This window comes from Cupressus sempervirens, chromosome 5, assembly GCF_028749045.1.
Source record: "Cupressus sempervirens isolate cs-2001-9-10 chromosome 5, ASM2874904v1, whole genome shotgun sequence".
In the NCBI taxonomy this organism is placed as follows: Eukaryota; Viridiplantae; Streptophyta; class Pinopsida; order Cupressales; family Cupressaceae; genus Cupressus; species Cupressus sempervirens.
This window is the reverse complement of record NC_143122.1, coordinates 835,190,889-835,212,895: the sequence shown is the minus strand read 5'-3', so window position 1 is coordinate 835,212,895 and position 22,007 is coordinate 835,190,889.

The window sequence follows — 22,007 nt, the reverse complement described above, 5'->3', positions numbered from 1 at the left end:
AATTATTTGGTGCAAAATTGACCACCATTATCATATCTGAGACATTTTATCTTTTTACCAATCTCATTTTCAATCAAGCATTTCCATTTCTTAAAAGTTTCAAATACATTACATTTATGTCTTAAAAAACAAACTCATACTTATCTAGTTGCATCATCAATAAATGTAACATAATAATGAGAGGCACCAAGGGTAGATACCTGATCTGGTCCCCATACATTTATATACACAAGCTCTAATTTTTTATCTTTCTTTTCCTTCCCACTCTTCACAAAACTCACTCTTTTATTTTACATACACACAAATTTCATAGAAATTGAGATTGGCCCATTTGAATCATGGTAAAAATTTCCTTAAATGAAGTATTTTCTAACCTTTCTCACTCATCTACCCAAGTTTGTTGTGCCATAGAGCTGTATGAAGATCTACACAATCTATTTGTTGTCCTTGATCAACTGTAGTGACTATTCCTGAACATTCATTTTTCTTTGAAATAATTAAAGTAATAGGAATAGTATGACCTATTAAAAGATATAAGATGTCTACATTCACACCTTTTGGTACTACAAGGGAACATTTTGAAACATTCCATTTTTTATCATTAAAAGTAACTATACAACCCTCATCATGCAATTTTCCTTCTAAAATTAGATTCCTACTCAGGCTTGGCACATTTCTCACCTCTTGTAGTAGCCAATGATTCCTATTCTACAAATTAATCTTAATTTTCACCTTTCCAACATTTTTATAGGGTTCATTTCTCGCCAAATAAACTAGCCTTAAATCTTCTATGACATAATCAAGAAAACAACTTCTATGGGGAGTACCATAAAATGAAGTCACTAAATCTAAAACCCATGAATCATCAATATTTTGTAAGGGAAGAAGAAAAGAATACTCTTCAAATTTATTACTTGCCATGTTTTCCTCTTTATTTCCTTCCATTTTGTTTCCTTCATTATTCTTTCGAGTCCAACAATCTTTCTTCTTTTGCCCTGGTTTTCCACAGTACTTACAATCTCTTGATCCTTTGGATTGAGATCTCTTTCCCTTTCACTACCCTCTTTATTTCCCATGGCTTCCAAAATTGTTTCATCTCTCATTTATTTTGCATCTACATTGTTAATTCAAAAAATTTCCTATTGTAGATCCACTTGAGCCTTTTATATGAGCTTCCTAACTCAAAAGTAACACCAATCACATCATCAAATTTTAGGTTATTATCTCTAGAAATAGAAGCACTAAAAGCCACTACCAAGCCATTCAAGATTTCATGCAAAGAACAAAAAATCAAGAGATCCCTAATTTCTTCATCAAAATTGACATTTATAGAAGATAATTCAATGGTAACCATTTTAAATTCATTTAAATGATCTGGAAAGGACCCACATTTTGCCATTTTTATATTAAATAAATTCTTCATGAAAAATATATTGTATGACACGAAGTGCTTTTCATACAACCTTTCTAGCATTTGCATTACCTCTTCATTCATATTCAATTTTACAATATTAAATGCCACTAATTGCACCATGCATAAATGAATACTTTTGAGTTCCTTTTTATTTAAAAATATTCCAATCCTCATCTATCATATTATTTAGTTTCTTAGATTTTCCTTACAATGACAGTGAGAAATCCTTCTGATAAAGATAGTCCTCCATTTACATTTTCAATAACTAAATTTTTTTTCCTTAAAATTTATCAACTTTTAGCTTACCCTTATCTTGCATTTCTCATACTCAACCTTGAGACCTTCTTGTAGAGGATAACTAATAAAAATAAAAATGACCTCACTCTGATAAAACTTGTTAGGATTAACCACAAACAAAAATAATAGCTATATGAAAATATAACCAATATCAAAAAATAATAAATTACATAGAATAGAACACAAGATACAAATATTTAATGTGGTTCACACACTATGCGGGCTACATCTATCAAGCAATGAGTTGAATATTTTTATATAATCTAGTAATTACAACTTGATTACAATTTGTGATCCCTTATAGATCTATATTGCTACAAGAATCTACAATCTCATCATAAATTATGAAATCCTTAATCCTAAGCCATTTTTAAAAATCTTAGTGCCACTTAAAAAATTAGGGCTAGTCTAAATTGTCCAATAGAAAAATAGCAACCAATGCCTTTTACAATAATAACACCTAGGGCTCTGTCTCATGAGCCTACAAGGGGCATTTCCTATTGGAGCTATCCCTAAACTCCTATAGTAATTTTTTGGGTAAAACCACACTGGATAAAGTGGAAAAAATTAACCCCCAAGTCTAATTAGGCTCCAAACCACAACAAAAGTAACCCCTCTCTAAACCCAATGGACTCCATTAAAATTGGGAAAAGAAAAAAGGAAAGTATATGAGGTATTTTTATTTAATTAAAAAAGTTTGGTTCTTTGTTTTTATGTTTGATTATATTGAGTATGTATCTACTTTGAAGTTTTTTTATTAAGGAAAAACCATGTTTTAAAGGGATCCAAAACCCTTTGCATAAAGATTCTATAAAATGTATGATAAAATGTGTGAATTGGTTCTCCTCATGTCCAAATGTACCAATTAAACTTTTAAATACTTCAAATACTTTAGATCTAAACATTAAATAACTCAGTCTCTATAGAAAATATGAAGTAACATAAACTTATAATTCACCGTTCCAATGATAAAAAACTTGAAGAAAGTAAAACATTAATAGTAAGAAATCTCAAATGTTGTCCATATAAGTATAACAAAAATATTTAACATGGAAACCCAATTTGGAAAAAAAATTAGAAACATGCTACCAATTTTTCACTTTTCTAAAGTAAGCTCTATTATTAGCCAACCCTATTAAAGGTTACAATACACACTATTAGGTGTGACCCTATTAAATGATTTAATCATCATGTTAAAAGTGAACTTGTTAGAGGACTTAAGATCATTCCAATAGAATGTCACCTTGATTAAAGGATTTACATATAACTATTAGCTCAACCTTGGTTAAGTGATTTGAAATTTATAGAATGATTAGAAAGTAATAGCAAGTTGATTAGATAAATATAACTCACTTTGCAAATATAGATCATAATATATCTCATATGTTGATCCACTAAATGATCTCCACTATCATCATTGTCTTTGATCTGCTTTTCTATCCTTCAACTGATCATACTTCACCTCTTCACAACTCTTCTTAGCCTCTTGCTTAATTTCAATAGTCAATAGAATAATTGAAACAACTACATCCTTCTTCTAACACTTTAGATCAATCCTCATGTCTCCTCAAATATGTAGCTTGATCCTTTACCTCTTAAACACCACTGCGATGTTAGGGTTAGGTTAGATTCCTCAAATCTTTTCATATATTTTTGTTTCCTCCTTCCCCTTCTAGAAACTTCATCAAACTTCTCTTTGAATCCATGCATGGAAAAGATCACACATGGTTTCCCTTTAATTAAATACTTAAGATATTTGTTCTTATCTTCAACATTCTTTCCATACTCCAAGAATTCAACACTATTGGCTAGGAATTGAGATTCCTTCACAAACTAAAAAATGATGTCACTCAGCTAATACTACATTCTGACACTCAGTTATCATTGAATAACTTAGTCGATACTAACTATTTTGTTCAACACATTTTTTGATACCCAATCCATACTGATGCTTGATTGACACTATATATTTCTTGGCGTATACCATCACTCGATCAACAATAGCATTACTTGGCATATATTTCCAACTCCTTAATTTTTTTCTCTTTTTCTTGGTTAATCCCAAGTATTTATTCTTTATTGCTAATATCTTCTAGGATTTAACACAACTATCTTCCAACTTAGTGTTATGATTAAAAATGCATTATCTTATCAAAGCCTAACTAATAAAGTACCCATTGTAATTCCACATAACTCAACCTTTTCACTAGGTCCTCTTGTTATCTCTTTATCTCAATACTTTTTAGGAATCATCTTGGTATGACACACTACTCGGGTAGAAACTATCTTAGGAATAAGGTTTGACATCAATTAAAACATAACAATTGTTCATTTGTAGTTTACAACAATCTCCCTCTTTGGCATTGATGACCACCCCTCAAGTTACCATGGAATCCAAAAGTTATTTGATTTTATTCAAGAAACTTCCTTTGTGTTTAGTATTGGATCTTCATTAATATCCTTATTTTCATTTTGATTCTCATCTTAGTGTCCAACAGTCTCCCTTTTTAGTTTCATTTTTATTTCCACCCATGCAGCTCTCATATACAACACACAGAGTCCCTCTATCATATTATATCATGAAATCAATCAGCTCCCTCTTTGATATACAACATGTAAACTTCTGAAATTCATTGATTTATCTTTCATAATTCATTCTCTCTCTTTATATCTTAGAATGGTAACTAACATTCTCTCCCTCTTTTGCACTATATTGATGGTAACTACATAAACTTCTCCCTTGGGATGTTAACCTCATAACATCTCCCTATTTGACTACAATGCCAAAGAAATTCATCTTTATGATACATATTCACCATGTAGATGCCAGTGCTTTGAATTTGGTTCACCATATGTCATATGGCTTATGAATGATTCATCATCTTGTTCTTTTCTCTTCACAGCTTTAGGAAAGTCCTAAGTGTGACATTATGCATCAACTTATAAGTTTTTTTTATCAACGCATTTGATGTAGGGATCCATATAATCTTAAGTAGCTCCAATTAGGTTAATCACCCCTAGTTTACCTCTTAGATACTCATGTGCATCCTTAAGTAATCATTTTGTAAATTTATCAGCTCTCTATTCCTTTGTATTCACATATTCTAGTCTCACTTCTTTGTCTTGTACCAACTCTATCATAGAATGATACTAGATAGAAATATTCTTGGCCTTAGAATCCATCATATGATTTTTAGATAATTTATAGCACTAGTGTTGTCACAGAATATAACAACAGGTCCAACAATCTCTTTTTGCATTCCTTTCAATAATTGGTTTATCCCTACTATGTTAGAACAATTAACTGCTACAGCTACATACTTAGCTTCTGCTATAGATTGCAAAATATAGTTTTGCCTCTTACTTTTCCATAAAGCTAGCCTCTTTCATAGAAAGAAAGATCCATCACTTCTACTTTTTTTGTCATCAATATTTCCATCCCAATCCACATCAATATACAATTTAAGCTCAAACTTTTCATTCTTCTTGTAATAAATTCCATAATCTATTGACATATTAGTCAAGTTTGTTATTAGTGACATACATTTATTCAAATTGTAAGTATCTACCAATCTTATTGTACAATTAATAATGTTAACCAAAAATTTTAGTTGTTACAAAGTTCTACAGATGCTACTGAGTCCTTTGGAAATATTTTAGTGTATATCAAGTAGTTACAATTTTGTGAAGATCAACACTATGTATGCCGAATTTACCATTGTAAACCAAGTTTTGCAATTCTTGCCAAGTTTGCAGTTGATGTGATGTGAGTCCACTATTAATCGAGCTAATTACTATTAACCAAGTGATTTAGTTTATACTGAGCTCGAGGTGATATTGTTTATCGAGCTATGCAGTGACAACCAAGTGATTTAATTTATATGACGAGTTTCACAGTATTTTCCAAGTCACCATTGTAGACCGAGTTCAAGACTAATTGCAAGTGATTAGTATGGATCAAGATTATGTGTCTACTGAGTGCATGATGATGTTGAGCATTAACATTGGATGCTGATTATTAGAACCTCATTGAGTCAGTCTTCATAACCCAAGTGTCTACATTTGAGCCGACTTTGTAATATTTGTGTGAACTTGTATTGTGGCCAACATTGTAATTGTATAACTAGACTGGTATATATGTAATATATTGTATCATATCCAAAACATATAAGAGGAATACAGTGTAATCAAATCTAATCAGAGAATAGTAGAAAGAGAAAATTACAAAGGCTACAACAATATAAGGAGCAACAAAGAATCATCTATCACAACAAGGTGATTTGTACACTCAAAGGAATCTCATTCAACAAACCAAGTTCTAGATCAGAGATCAACTATTACTTCATCCTAATAGGTGGATTAGTCAAAACCTTTAATAAGGTAGAGCTAACAATCTTATGTAAATCTCTTTACCAAGTGCATACTTCATTGTATGCTTGTAAATCCTTTAACAAGGTAGACCTAGCAGTCCTTAGTGCTCCAAATAGGGGAGAACATCATAAGTGATAAATGTAATCCTTAACATGACTAATTTATACTGCAGTACTAAAGCTTGTGAGTATCATCCCCACCCCAGTTTTACTTTCTATTTGGAAGGTTTCTCGGTCACCAAATCTATGTGTCAAAGTGTTATATATACTTTCATGTTTTCAATTTCTTATGCATGCAGTTAGATCAAATTATTTGTGAAGGATTAAAAGCTAATTAGACATTTGAAGATTAAAAGTTTTAGAAGTTACTAATTCACCACTCCCCTCTTAGTAACTTAACATTTTCATAATATTTCCAACAATCGGTATTAGAGCATTGTGGTTCTCAGGAGAAAATTTAACATCTTGAGAAAAGATGAGAGACCATGGAGATATTTGGACTTGAGAACATTATTGATAATGAGAAGCTAGATTTGGAAATGGCTATAGCCGAACTCAAGAAAGCAAAGGAGCAGCTAGGTGAAAGCACAAATCTGTGCAACCATTTGTGATATTTGGAGGGGTCACAACTAAAATAGTTCTGGCCATAATGGTTACAGCCAAACATATTCTAGCCATACATACATGACAAGTTTCCTCGTCGACATGGCATGCAAGGTTACGACCAAAACAGTTCCAGCCAAAAGGGTTCTGGTCGTAACCCCATGTAACAAATGGCTCAAAATATCATAAAAAATAGCCAAAAAGTGGTTGATGACAATTTTATAGCTATGGGGGTTTCCGCTATAACCCTTCCAGCTGAAACCATTATGGCTAAAATAGTTTTGGCCAGAACTACCTATGTGGCATCCTAGGTGGTAGCCACACAATCAAAAATAAGAACTTCTACAAACTTCTCACTTTGAAGGCCAATTTCACTTACTAAATTGGAGTTTTTTCAAAAACTAAAATATAGTTTTGTAGGTCTCGGAGTCAAGATTATGATCATGTATTTTTTTTTAAATTTTGATAATGGATAACATGTTATAATTTAAAAATATTATAAGTAGGTATTTTAAGATTCAGAAACATGTCTATTCAAAAATAAGAAAAAAAATAGTAAATCATTTTCAAAAATTATTATTTTTTAATATTGCACTAGAGGGGAGAATCTTCTTCAAGAATATGTAATTTGTTTTAAAAAATATGTAGATTTGATGGAAAAAGTTTGATGGGAGAAAAAAACTATCAATTTTTGATAACTTTGACTTTGACTAGTTATAACCTGAAAAATATTAGCCAAATTTCAATTTTTCTTTTTTGGTGCACTAGGTATACATGTTGACTCCAACATATTCCAAAATCAGACCAAAACATGAAAATTTGCATTTTCTTTTTGATCAGAAAAAAACTCTATATTTTCAGCATTTTTAAAAAATTAAAAAATAGACTTAAAAAATTTAAAAATAGATAAATTTTTTGCTCAATTTTTTTAAAAAAAAATATAGACATAAACTTCATCTAATTTTACACATTTCATTAGTTTACATCATCTTCAAATTCTAAGCACAAATTCCACTTTTATGTCATTAAAGTTGAAGACTTTAAATTCTGATATCACTTTTCCTTTAAAAAAGGTGACACAGGTTTGTACTTTTATGCGACTCTCTCAATCCTTGAAAAGAAGAGAAGATCTTGCAAATCAAATGAATGATCATCTCTACATTGAAGAGAAAATTGAAGACCTTCATTCAACAAGCAGCTCAAATGAAGAAAATAAAGCAATTAAAGAACTCTTGGAAAAGAATGGTTCACTACAAGAAGATGTAAGGAAGCTAAGAAGAGAACAAGAAAGGGAAGGAAAGGATAATGAGATTCAACATCTATCCCTCCAATAGACTGGCTTCATTAATCAACTCACTAATGCAAATGAAGAAATCATGAACATAAGATCAGAAAATGAAATATTGTAGAATGAGCTAAATTCTAAAAGGCAAATCAATGAAAGAATGATGAAATCTCAAGTAGACATAAATTAGTTGAATTAAAAATATCATCATAGATAGAAAGGAAAAGCAAGGAATTGGATATAAAGAAGAAGGTGAACCATCCAAGAAAGTATCTCAAAAGAATCAAATACCTACTTGAAATCACTATGGTAAGATAGGTCATACATCAAATAAATGTTGGAGCAATGGGAAAGTAAAATTTAGTGGAAAATGCTACAATTGTAATCAACATGCTCATAAGGCTAATGAATGCATAGAGAAACCAAGATTTGAAGGAAAATGTCACAAATGTAAGAAGCATGGGCACAAGTCATCAAAATGCAAAACCAAGAAATTGAATCTAGTAGAACAAATTGTGAAAGCTATATTTTATTGGGACTATAACAACTAGTGCAGATGTCATTACTATGGAGAATTTGGACACATTGGAATGAATTGTGTAATGCATCATTTGAGGAAAAGAGATACTACTGACACATGTTTCATTTGTATTGGACTTGGTCATCTTGCCAAGAACTATATGAACACTGAATGAATTGAAGATGAAAAGAAGGCAAAGGCTGATAAGATTTGGAAATAGATGAGACATCAATGGGTTCCAAAGTCTACCAAGAATAAAAATCCAAATAATAATGAACAACTCACTCAAGAATTAGGTGACTCTATCATTTCTACTTAATTTCTCAAAGGAGAATTGGAACTAGGCTATAAAAAGAAGACATCCAAATCAGTTCTAGTTGAAAGGATGAAAGGATCCAAATCAATATTCAAGATATGAAGGGATCATCGAGTAAAAGAGTACATGTTACTATCGAGTTACATTCCTTATTGAGTGAGGCCAATTTACAGGCTCTACTAAGCAAGGTTAAGACTAACTAAATTTTATGTGGTTACCAAATGGTGGAAGACTGTACTGAGTAATCAATGCAAGCAAAGTAGATGATAGTTTTTCACTTTGATCTACCATTCATATGAAGCATTTATGGTGAAATTTGATAAAAGGAATGAAATTGAAGTCATTTTTACCATGAATTTTTTAGAGCAAATTATGTAGAGTGATCTTCAAGAGCATCCAAGCAATTTGAGTGAATTGTTGACAAAACCCTCAAATTCTCTCAAACCCTACTATGGATGGAATGTAGGATGATGAGGAGATTGACCTAGTTAAAATTGCTTCAATAATTATTTCCTCACTCCCTCACTCTCCAAGAAAAATTGTGACAACATCAAGCACAAAGACAACCTTAGTAAGATTGATTGTGACTAACAATGAAAACACTATCATCTAATCAATCTTTACACCAGTTCAGCTCAACACATGAATGACTGAAGTGACCTCCACTTCATCTACTGAGCTGCAAACTCTTCCCTCTTCTACCATGTTGGATATAATAGTTTTAGACACATCAGTTTTGGATACATTAATATTGGCTACTACAGGTATTTCTACTAGTATTTCTACAATAAGTGTAGTGTCAATTTCTATGGCTAGTCCTATTATGTCTACTATTGTTTCTATTCCTAGTAAGCAAGAAATAAGTATAAGGATAGTTGAGACCAAGCCTCAATCGAGCACAAAATTTTTGAGCCAAGGAAAAGAAAAGGAGGAGTAAATAAACCTTGATGAGGAAATAGTAATCCCAAATTGGGACATATCCAAACTCAATCCAGATCAAATGCAAAAATTTGGTGAACTTCTCCAAAAGAAAGCCAAGTGGTAGAGGCTAAGAGAGGAAAGAGACAAAGAATTTAAAATCATTGAGGATGCCAAGAATATTTTGGCAGAGGCTATAGGTATAAAGGTTTATTCATCTCAACCAATTTTGTATCAATTGACATAAGTAGTCCAAAAGTATAATGAAGATGTAGATGGTTAGGACAAGTTATTATAGAAAGAAGCGAAGAAATTTGAGAATAAAGTGTTAGAGCACATTGCTCAATAGATTTCCATCTACCAAGTAGAACTCTACTATTTTGTGTTCTCTAGAAACCTCTTGTACTAATGTATCATCACTTTTTGGTAAGTTATGTGATGTTTCAAATTTCACTAAGAAAATAAAGGATAAATTGTCCAAGATTGATGAAGATCTCAAGGCAAGTGCTTAGTAGTTGCAACTTGACCCTAGTTTAAGCTCTGCTCATTTCAAGAGGATTATATTTCTAACAAATATGTAGGCATAATTGCTTAGAAAAGAAGCAAGAATCAGATCTGCATTGGTAGATATCCAAAATATGATTCTCTCTAACCTAGATGCACTACAAAAGCATATTGCACTTTCCAAAACTCTCATCCATGAAAAAAAATTCTCCATAGCAAATTGCATGATTGAGTTGTTAGCAAAAGTGCAGATTGCACTACACACATGTAAGGTCTTGTACAACAATTGGGAAAAGCTTTGGCTATCATACTCAAGGTACATTCAAACTTTTTGTCTTATTTTTCCATTAATATCTAAATATATAGAATAAATCTTTGGCATTATTGTCAAAAAGGGGAAGATATGGGAATGATGAGCTATGGGGGAGAAAGATGTAAGAATTGATACATAAGTAGAAAAGGAAATGGGGGAGATAGATGTGAGATAAAAGTAAATAATGATTCAAAGAAGAATGCATAGCAAGTGTATATTGGATATATAAGGGATATGTACCTAGATGTACAATATACTATATAGGAGCCTTACCATGTATAGAAATATATTTGACAAAACCAATTTTGAAAAATCTCAAAAATAGTATACGCTACTGAGCTAGAATCACAAGGTGATGGATAAAGATATTCAGGAACTTTTTGAATTTAGTTTTGGCTAATAAGTGTTTTTCTCACTAATGCCGAAGGGGGAGATTGTTGACATATCAGTCAAGTTTGTTATTAGTGACATACATTTATTTAGATTGTAAATATCTACTGACCTTATTGTATAATTAACAGTGTTAACCAAGCATTTTAGTTGTTACCAAGTGCTACAATTGATACCGAGTCCTTTGGAAAAATTTTAGTATATACTAAGTAGTTATAGTTATTGTGAAGATCAGCAGTGTAACCCAAGAATCCTAGTGTATGTTGAGTTTACTAGTGTAAATCAACTTGTACAGTGCTTATCAAGTTAATGGTTGATGTGATGCAATTCTAGTGTTAACCAAGATACTTAGTGTTAACCAGGTTATTCAGTTTATACTGAGGTAAAGGTGATAGTGTTTATTGAGCTATGTAGTGGTAACCAAGTGATTTAATTTATATGATAAGTTTCACAGTATTCATAGAGTCACTAGTGTATACCGAGTTCAAGACTACCTGGAAGTGATTCGTATGTGCCAAACTTCTATGTCTACTAAGTGTATGAAAATGCTAAACATTGATAGTGGATGCCAAGTATTAAAACCTCACCAAGTCAATATTTAGAACCTAAGTGTCCACATTTGAGCCGACTTTGTAATATTTGTGTAAACTTGTATTGTGGCCAAATTTGTAATTGTATAATTGGTTTGGTATATATATAATGTATTGTATCATATTCAAAACATATATGAGGAATAAAATGTAATCAAATCTAATAAGAGAAGAGCATGAAGACTGAATTACAAAGATGCATCTGCATAGGTGTATCTACTAGCTAATCTGTAATTACCTATCCCTTGATGGATTTTTGTTCAACATACTGGATGTCAAATTCACTAAGTATCATAACCAACTTAGCCAATCTTCCTGTGAGATCTACCTTAATAAGTAAGTACTTTAGTGGATCTATTTTAGCCATGAGCCACATAGTGTGGGGAAGCATGTAGTGTGTCAACTTTTTGGAAGCAAAGAGAACTGCTAGGCAAGCTTTCTCAATGATGTTGTAGTTTCTCTCATAAGAGATCAATGAGCTACTCAAGTAGTAAATGGCTCTCTCCTTGTTATCATTGTTTTCTTGAGCTAATAGGATTCCCAAAGATGTTTTAGTTGCTGAAATGTACAAAATGAAAGGCTTCCCATAGATAGGAGGAATCAATATTGGTGGATTGGCAAGATATTGTTTGATTTGTGTTAAGCTTTGCTCACAATCCTGACTCCAATTGAATTTCACACCCTTATGTAAAGTCTTTGTGAAAGGTTGCGATCTATCCACCAATTGTGAGATAAACCTAAGAATAGATTGGAGTGTGCCTTGTAGACCTCTCTTCTAGCTAATGTTTCAAGGTGGAGACATATCTGTAATTTCTTGAACTTTCTCTAGATCCACCTCAATTCCTTTTGCAAACATGATAGATCCTAGTAACTTTCCTGATGTGACACAAAATACACATTTCTTAGGATTGAGCTAAAGACTAAATTTTACCATACGATCTAGGATGGGTCCCAAATCTTGTAGATGAGTAGTGCATTTTTCACTTTTGACTAAGGTATCATCCACATAGTCCTCCATGGTCTTATTCATAATTTTATGGAAAATTGTAGTTACTACTCTTTGATAAGTCACACAAGCATTTTTCAAGCCAAATGGCATTACATTCTAGCAGAAGGTTCCCCACCAACATGTAAAAGCAATCTTCTCCTGATCTTCTAGTGCAATTTTTATCTGATTGTAACTAGAAAACCCACCCATTAGTGAGTACATCTGATATCCTTCCATCATGTCCACTATCATATCAATGTTGGGAAATGGAAAATTTTCATTTGGACATGCTAAGTTGAGATCATGGAAGTTAGTGCAAACTCTGATTGATTTATCGTGCTTGGAGACTAGGACAATAGTGGATATCTATTTGGCATAATCAATTGTACAGATGAAAGAAGCTTTCAGAAGCTTCTCTAATTTTCCTTTGACTAGCAATGCAACATGAGGATGTATTTTTTGAAGTTTTTATTTAATTTGTTTGATGCTTGGTGTGATGGACAAGTGATGCATGATAAGATTAGGATCTAGTCCTGGTATGTCATAATATGTCCAAGGAAAAATTATCTTATTTTCTCAAAAGAAAGCAATGAACTCTTCCTTTTTTTCAAGGGATAGTGACTGTGCCAGATGTATCATATGGGGATGTTCTTCTATACCCAAGTTGATTAGGTATGTCAACTCTATCAACATTGGTGATCTCTCTTGAAAGTGACTTGGAAGTGCATCAAATATCTCATCCATAGGAGCCTCAGAGAGGTTTTCACCCTTGGATACGTCCTTTGTTTTTACTTTTTTTGGATTTGATACTGCCACAATGTGGTTTTCACCATCAAACCTTTTCTATTTTTTCTTTTTAATTGCACAATTGAGATATATTATGTTAGCTTCAATCATGTTGACACTCTGTTCATTGGTGGAAGATGTTACAGGTTTGAAAACATTTAGGAAGCATGCAAGAGCATAGTCATTCTAGAACATGGGGACTTCACTAGATGCATTAGGGTTCTAGTCTATAAGCTTAGGATGTGTGAGTGAAACAGTAGTGACTAGTTTGATTGCATTCATGTTATAGTCATTAAGCACTTGGACCAGTAATTTGAGACCTATGGTGACTTTGTACACAAGTGTGTTCGAATGCATCTGAGTACTAACATCAAAAATTGATGACTCTAGGACACTAGTTGGATCAGACCCATCTGACTTAACCCTATATGTTTCATCCACTTCGATTTAGTTTTCATAGTCATCAACTTGGTCAATGTCTTTATCAATAGTTTCTTTTGAAAGAGAGTCAAAATCATATTCCTTAGAATCAATGCTACATGGAAAGAGACTATAGAAATCCCCAATAGTGATAGGGACATACTCACCTTCATCATCTGGGTTCTTACACATGTAATGACTGACTAGACTCTCCCATTTTTGAATGAGCTTTGGGTTGATTAGTATTGTCATTAGAAGAATCACTAGTATCATTCATAGTACTAACACGTGGCACAAAGTCATCTAGCTTAGTGAAATGTTTAGGAAGATTGTGAGTAATAGGATAAGGATAGGGATCCTCATCATTAGATTGTTCCTCTTGAGTATTTGACTTAGCTTGTGACTCATTTCTAGATGAATTCTGAGGTTCTTGTATAAATTTTTTAGCTCCCAAATGAAAGGGAACCTTTTTAAAGCCTAGGCTAGTTGTATCACTATTTCTTTGAGCTATTGCCTTGATAGGATCAATTAAGCCATTGTTATTACACCCGATAGGGCCAATTCCTTTATAGCCCAAATGCTTCATGAGCCTAATACCAGACCCATATTTCTCAAGAGTGATATCTTGAGATTGCTCTATTAAGTCTACTAGAGTCTCTTCTCTATAAAGCCATGCAACAATGACTCTGTTATAACTTTCATCCTCTATAGGAACTATAGCCTTGACAAAAGTGCCATTATACTTGTTTTAAGGTTTTAGCACAAATGACTTCTTTGCCTCTGAGGGTCTCCCATAATGATGAGGAAACTCTAGAAGAGATGTTAATGATAGCACTAATTCAATATGGTACTCTCCCATGTAAGTTTCTTTCAGTTTGAATTACTACTCAATTTGTTTCATCTTGTTGTCATGATAAATAGTGGATTCCCTATTGGCAGGGATGAAGGTTTCAACAGCTTTGAGCATATTGTAGGTATAGCTAGTAGTGGTAGGAATAGTAACTCTAGAGCCATGAAATGAGAATTTGATGAATTGGAAATATGTGGATGGAACAATGTGCATCTCATGTATCCATGGCCATCCTAGCACAATGTTATAAGAAAAGGGTATGTCGAGGACTTGACAGATGATATTCCTTTTTACGAGATTGACATGAATGGGTAAGACCACATGACCTAGAGACTTTCATTCAACTTCATCATATGCTTTGATAGTGATCTTGTATTGAGGATCAATAGACTTAGAATAATTCAATTGTCCAAGCAAAGTAGCAGAGATAATGTTTAGGCTAGTGCCATTATCGATGAGTACGCAATGAACAAATGTCTAATGTATCATGACCTCAATGTGTACAGGTTGATTGTGTGGATGACTCAGTGAGTTATCATCATCATTAAAGAAGGACATGAAATAAGGTGAGGTCAAGTGACCTACCATTGATTTAAATCACTCAAGATCAACATCTTGAGGAACATTTCCATTAGTGAGGGCTTTATCCAAAATCTGCCTATGAGCAGGCAATATTTTAAGTAGCTAAAAAATGGAGATTTGAGAATTAGTTCATTTTAATTGATTGAGAACACTATAATTGGTCTCTATTGAGTTCATTGTGAGTTTTTCACCTTTTCCAAATGGACTAGAAAGGATTTTGTCTTTATGCTATTCAGGATTGGTAGTAGAAGGCATAGTGCCTTTGAGCACCAACCTTGTGTGAGAATATGTGACAATATTAGTACAATGTTACGAAGGTGTGTTATCTATTATGTTGGAAGTAGGGCCCCTAAAGACAAATGGTGTCTTGGGTTTATTTCTATCTTGTTTTCCCTTAATGGTAATGACATTGTAGTATTCTAATTCCATAGGTTCAACCATGTTGATCACATTGTCATCATTGGAGTATGCATAGAACTGAGAAATTGTGCATGAACATCTAGGAAATTTTTGAGAAGTTCATGGGCCACACACCCTAACGGAGAGTAGACATCTATGCATACTAAAATGATGCACATCATGCACAATTTCTCAGTTCTTGTTGAAATACTTATTTTTTATCTTTGTTTGAGGTAGAGCCTTGTTTTGTGTCCTTCTAAAGAGTAAGTTCACCTTTTTTTACCATAAATTCCTTGGTGTAGATAGCTTGTGTGATCATGTCTTAACATGTACGTAGACCTTGAAGTTGGACTCTATACAGGAAATCAGGTAGGAGATAATTAGTGAAGATGTCAAGCTTTTCCATTTTTGGAATCTTGCATGAATGTTTAGCTATAGTTGTCTCCACCTCTAAAGAAATGTGAGGAAGGGCTCCCCAACATTCTGCTTAAGGTTACATAGATCTTGAATATTGATAGGGTGTTGAATGTTATGAGACTATCGCTAGAAAAATAAGTTGGTTATTCTGTCAAATGTCTTTATACTGGGAGGCAAGTGTGAGAACCACTCCAAAGCCTAACTACCTAGACTTCTAGGGAATAAATGCATAAGGTATGTTTGGTCATGCATAAACTCCATAGACAAGGTGCCAAATTCCCACAAGTGATCTTGGGGATCAATGGTGCCAAAGTACTAGTCGTACTTAGGTAGCTCTATGCCTTATGGGAAAGGAGGCATGTTTATGCTATTGTCAAATGGAAATGGACAAAGAGTGTCTAATGTGTATGTTTTTGTGGGTTTCTGTTTCTCATGCATCATTTGGGCTAGTTGGTCTTGCATAATTTTTAGTTTTTTTTAGAGTTTGGAAGTCTCAATTTCCTCTTTAGGTGTGACAATGGTTTCTACATTGAAATGAGAAGGTAACTTAGCTTCCTTTTGAGCAAGTTTGAAAAAGTACTTTTCTTTCTCTTATTTGAGTAAGATTTCCATGACCTTTTGAAAGTTTTTAGCTCTTCAAAAATTTTCTCTATGTTCAAGAAGTATTTCCACCTCTTCCTATTCATCATCTAGGTCATGGTCTTTCTCTTTGTCATTTATAAGTGGTTCTTGATGTTTTCTATGACTACCATGTTCAAGTTCATGATCAACAATTGTAGGATTTTGTTCAGTTCTAGTATGTTGTGATTCAAAGGGTACTTTGAAAAGGAAATAAGACATTTTGTTTGGGTATATGAGACCTCTACTAATATCAGGATCCTCTTGATACAAAGGGTTCCTAGTTTGTCACAAGTTTATGGAAAATCTTTGTTAGACTCAAGGTTCCCTAATAGGTGAGGGAGATTGTGAAGATGACTTAGTGGATAGACTAGATGCAAACCATGTATCAAAAGGAGGGTGACCTCTACCACAAGTATAACCCCTAGCATGACCTCACCTAAGTCTAAGAGGATAAAAAACATTGCTGCTCCTTGTTATGATAGTCATAAACAAGGGCAAGAAGCAAGAACCTGGACAAGGACCACACTAGAACTTAGTCTCAATAGGACAGCATAAGAGTGATGTATACTAAGTCATGAATAGTTTGATTTCAAGGCTAGAATAGCCAAAGATTATGACTATCATAATGCAAAGTATAACAAGCACAAAAGAACAAGAATCAAAACAACTAAAAGATAAGACTAGTCAATGTACAATCACCGATCTTTAGCAAAGCTAAATGTCGCTATTTGGGACTATTCATACAAAAAGCATGGACAAAAAATTGTAGGAAATAGACTAAAAATAGATCATAGATTGGTTGAATAAGTTGATTTCATAGTTTTAGAACATGGTCTCACATGAATATCCTCTATGAGGCATGCGAGAAAGTACACTGTGGGATGCAAAATCATAGAACAACAATTTAAACTCATGTGAAGAGTTGCTCTACCTCATGCAAAGAAGTGACATGATTAGCAAAGATAGTTGACACAATCTCATGTGAGCATACACAAGTTCTAACATGAAGAACTAAACTAGCTCACATGAAAAAGTGAGTTCTCGCATGAAGAAATGCAAGATTGTGTGCAAAATTTAGGACCAGACTGACAACAGAGTTGGATTTCAAAGAGATTTTCAAGAGTTTTGTACAATTTTTGATAGATTGCAGGTTTTTTTGACTGAAAATATATAGAATGTAGGTTGACTTGTAGACCTATGAAATTGGTATTTGATTTCAAAGAAAGACAAAGTGTTTTCAGAGAAAGCAGAAGACAAGCAGTAGTCAAATACAATTGAACTAAGGGCAAAGCAACTTAGAGGGACAGGAGAGTCTTGACCTTTTGTTTGTTTTAGATAGGTTTGGACTATTTATGACTGAATAAAAAACATGCTTTATCCCTAGAAATAGAAAATGGTAGAGAAGGAAAAACCTTTGTCCAACATCTTATGCGCATGCATGTACCTCACACAGTTGTGTCACCCCCTAGAGGGCACCTGTGTTTTTGGTATATTCAAAGGACTCAATAGTATATGCTGAATGAGAACCCTTGTGGTGGGGGAAAAATGCATATACCACCTTTCAACATCCATTAGCATGCGTATCATGAGTTCTATAGGAGAGTTTCTTCCCCCTCCTTGCACAAAGATTATGCCCCCTTTTGGAGGTGAACTGTGTAGCATCTAACTAAGAGGTTTTTACTTGGCTTCCATTCAAATTAATCCCTAGTGGCTCCACAAGTAGAGTTGAGACTAGTAGTCAACACCAGCATCTAAGAGTACAACCACTTTCTTAGCAAGAATGGGGTCATAGTGATTATAGTGAGTTGGAACCTCTAACTAAAGGAGTGTGCTCACTTGGGTCATTCCCAAAGGTTGGATCACTCTGGCAGGCCCTCTAAAGGATTGACTCAGACTAGTGGTTCAAATGCAAGGGTCAAAGTTTTTGATTTCCCTAAAGGGGAAAGAGCATACTCCTCTACCTTACTTTCTCATCAAAACAAGTAGAATAGGTTAATTAACAACTTATCTTAATCAATCTAGAATTATTCTTCCTAAAGATTTTGATTCCCTTGATAGGAAACCATCATCTCATCATAGAAAAGAATTAGCACTACTGAACCACTAAGTTGCTTGCCTTCTTTGGAATGCCATCTTTTAGAAGCATCTAGGGTTCTGATTCACCCTTGTTCATTACCTCCAAGTGGTGAAGAGCATAATCCCTTATTCTTTTGTCTTGCACCCTAGGAAGTTCACAAGCCCTAATTAGACTATGTTTTGAAAATAGGAAAGAAAACACATTGTTTTGTGGGTTTTGAGATGTGATCTTCAACAAACGTATCTTCAACAATCATCCTACAAAAAAATTGTTAGTTCATGTTTTGAATTGTTTATGTAAAGGAATCTTGGTCAAATCTCTTGTAAACAACTATTAAGCTACAAAAAACCAGAAAAACAAAACGATAATGCTTTAGAGGAAAACACATAAGTAAAAGATAATGAATAGCATGTTGAAAATAACAAAATGAGACTCACTATTTCAGAATTTTGCACAATATCTTGTACAGGACTGTACAAAATCTTTCACTAACCCACACAAGAAAATGAGGTGCCATACGAAGACTTGTGCAATTGAGCACTTTTTCACACGAGAAAGTTTTCAAACACACGCAAAACCCTTCAAATGTTTGTGCAAAAATGAAATTTCTTGCGCGAAAATTTGAGAATCTATATGGAAGAGTAGGAATAGAATAATAAAAATGATAGGAAATGAAATAAATGAGGCTACAAAACTATTTTTCTTGGCCCCATGGTGTGTGCAAAAATGTATATGTGGCATGTGGCCTCAGACTTCACACACACACTTCAACATGGTCCTTGTATGTAGATTCATCATAGAATGAACATGAGATTGTTCACCAAGAGGAGTCCTATAAGATGACTTGTTGCCTTATATCTAGAAGGATATTTCCTATTTATGCTCTCATATTTGAGGTGCAGGCAACCAGATCTTTCTAGAATGAAAGGTTTAAATGTAATTAAGTCTATATTGAATGCAACAATTCTAAAGGAGATATGCAATTATTCTAAGAACATATAAAATAAACTAGATTATATGTATGCATACTAAATCTAAATGACATTTAATCTAGGAAAATGAAAGCTTATGAAAATAATAAGCTTAAATGAGTGCACAATTCAATAGAGATTTGATAGGAATTCAATTCAACCTTTGTACTGAGGAATTATGAGTCTCTTAAATAGAATTCCTAGAATAGATCAACGGTTAGGATCAACCTTGATGAATGGTTAGGATTAGATAGAAGATTCACTTAAGATGGAAACTTCCTTGTGCAGGTGAAGTGAACTATTTCAAATGTGAGTGTGATGAGTAGTTAACTGAGCTTGTCATAAGTGTGAGAGTAAGTTAATTGGATTGATTCTAATTTTGAGAATTAGTTCATTCAGAGTTTCCATTTAGAACTAAAGAGAGGATTTTGAAGATATTATTTAATTTAATAGGTGAGATATGACCTCATAAATACCTTTTTAATTGAATAATCTAATTCAATTAATTAAAGTGGGCATAATATTAAATTAAATATTTTAATTCCCTAGTAGATTAGCCTTAGGATATAATTTAATTTAATTAAAGTATAGATACTTTAAATTAAATTAAATCTTAATCAATAGGTTTAACGTGGTTAATACAAGTCAATAATTTAGGAATTAAATAAATAGCCTGATTAATGCAGATTAGGGTTTTTTGCATTTGACACTTAAGTCAAATAGCGAATATCATAATAAGAATTACCTAGTAAAATAAGACTTTAAAACTGATCAGAATAGACCAGAATTGGTGATCATGGCATCAAGCCAATTTTTGGGTATTACATTTTGCCCCTCTTTGAATGAATGTGCGAGCAACACGTTCGATTCAAAGAAAATTAGAAAGTGTGATGCACAAATTAGAAAATAAGATTGATTCCAAAATTGATGTTATAGAGAGCAATTGGTAAGCTTTTAAGGACCATCTCTAGAATGAAGCTTAATCCCAAGGAATCCAAGTAGAAAACCTAGATACCTAAAATTGATAGAATTTAAAAGACTATCTCTAGAATGGAGCTTAATCTTTAAGGATCTAGATAGAACACCTAGATACCTGAAATTGATAGCATTTAAAAGACTATCTCTAGAATGGAGCTTAACCTTTAAGGATCCAAATAGAACATCTAGATACCTGAAATTAATAGCATTTACAAGATTATCTCTAGAATGAAACTTAACCTTTAAGGATCTAGATAAAACATCTAGATACCTGAGATTGATAGCATTTAAAAGATTATCTCTAGAACAGAGCTTAACCTTTAAGGATCCAGATAGAACATCTAGATACCTAAAATTTGATAAGCATTTAAAAGATTATCTCTAGAATGAAGCTTTTAACCTTTAAGGATCTAGATAAAACATCTAGATACTTGAAATTTGATAAGCATTTAGAAGACTACCTCTAGAATAGAGCTTAATTTTTAGGAGTCGAGGTTCAGATTATATTGATCCCTATCCATCAAACTCTTTATAAGATGTGAAAGATGGAAATGATGCCAAAAAGAGGGGAATAAGATGCCCCAAGTAATGAGATGCCCCAAGTGATGAGGACATAAGATGGGAAAAAGATGTCCTAAGCAATAAAGATGCAGATTGATTTAGCATTGGTTTTGAAAGATTTAATGATGCAATCATCCTGCCACCTTGGGAGCGAAATTGAAAGATGACACACCAAAAATATGATGTAAAGTAGTATATAAATAGATACAAATGAAATTAAAGATTTAGTAGAATGTAGAAGAGATTATAATGGTTAGAAGAAAATTTAGAGTCAATTTGAAGTGATTTCGAGGTCTAGAAGACCAAGTTTGACCAAGAGTTGACTAGATTTGACCATAGTTGACTTTTTCCGAAATAAATTTTGAAAATATGAAGAATTTTGAGTTGAAAGGTTCCAAGAATCACAAAGTATCAAAAAAATTGGATCACACAAGCGTTTGATCGCATTGGTCCCAAAATTTTAAAATGCGTTTATGAGTTGCTTAGGTGTGTCAGATTTCAAATTTGATCCCAAAAATGGATTCAAAATGGTCAAATTAGCCAGGGTGATTTTCATGCAAATCAAAGCACTTTGAAAAATTAGGTCAAACCCTATATAAGGGCCCATGGGGTCACTTTCACATCATTTGAACCTTTTGTTTTTAGTGAATAGGAGCTCTGAGAGGAAGATGGCAGTCAATGTGAGATATCACCATTTTGAGTGCTCCTAATAACATAGCTGGGTGGCAGACTATGGACCACCGGTGAGTGGTTGATAAACTTACATTGTACTTTCATTTTCATGTATTTTGATGTCATTTATTGCATTTTTTAGCATGTTTTAGGAGGTCAACAATT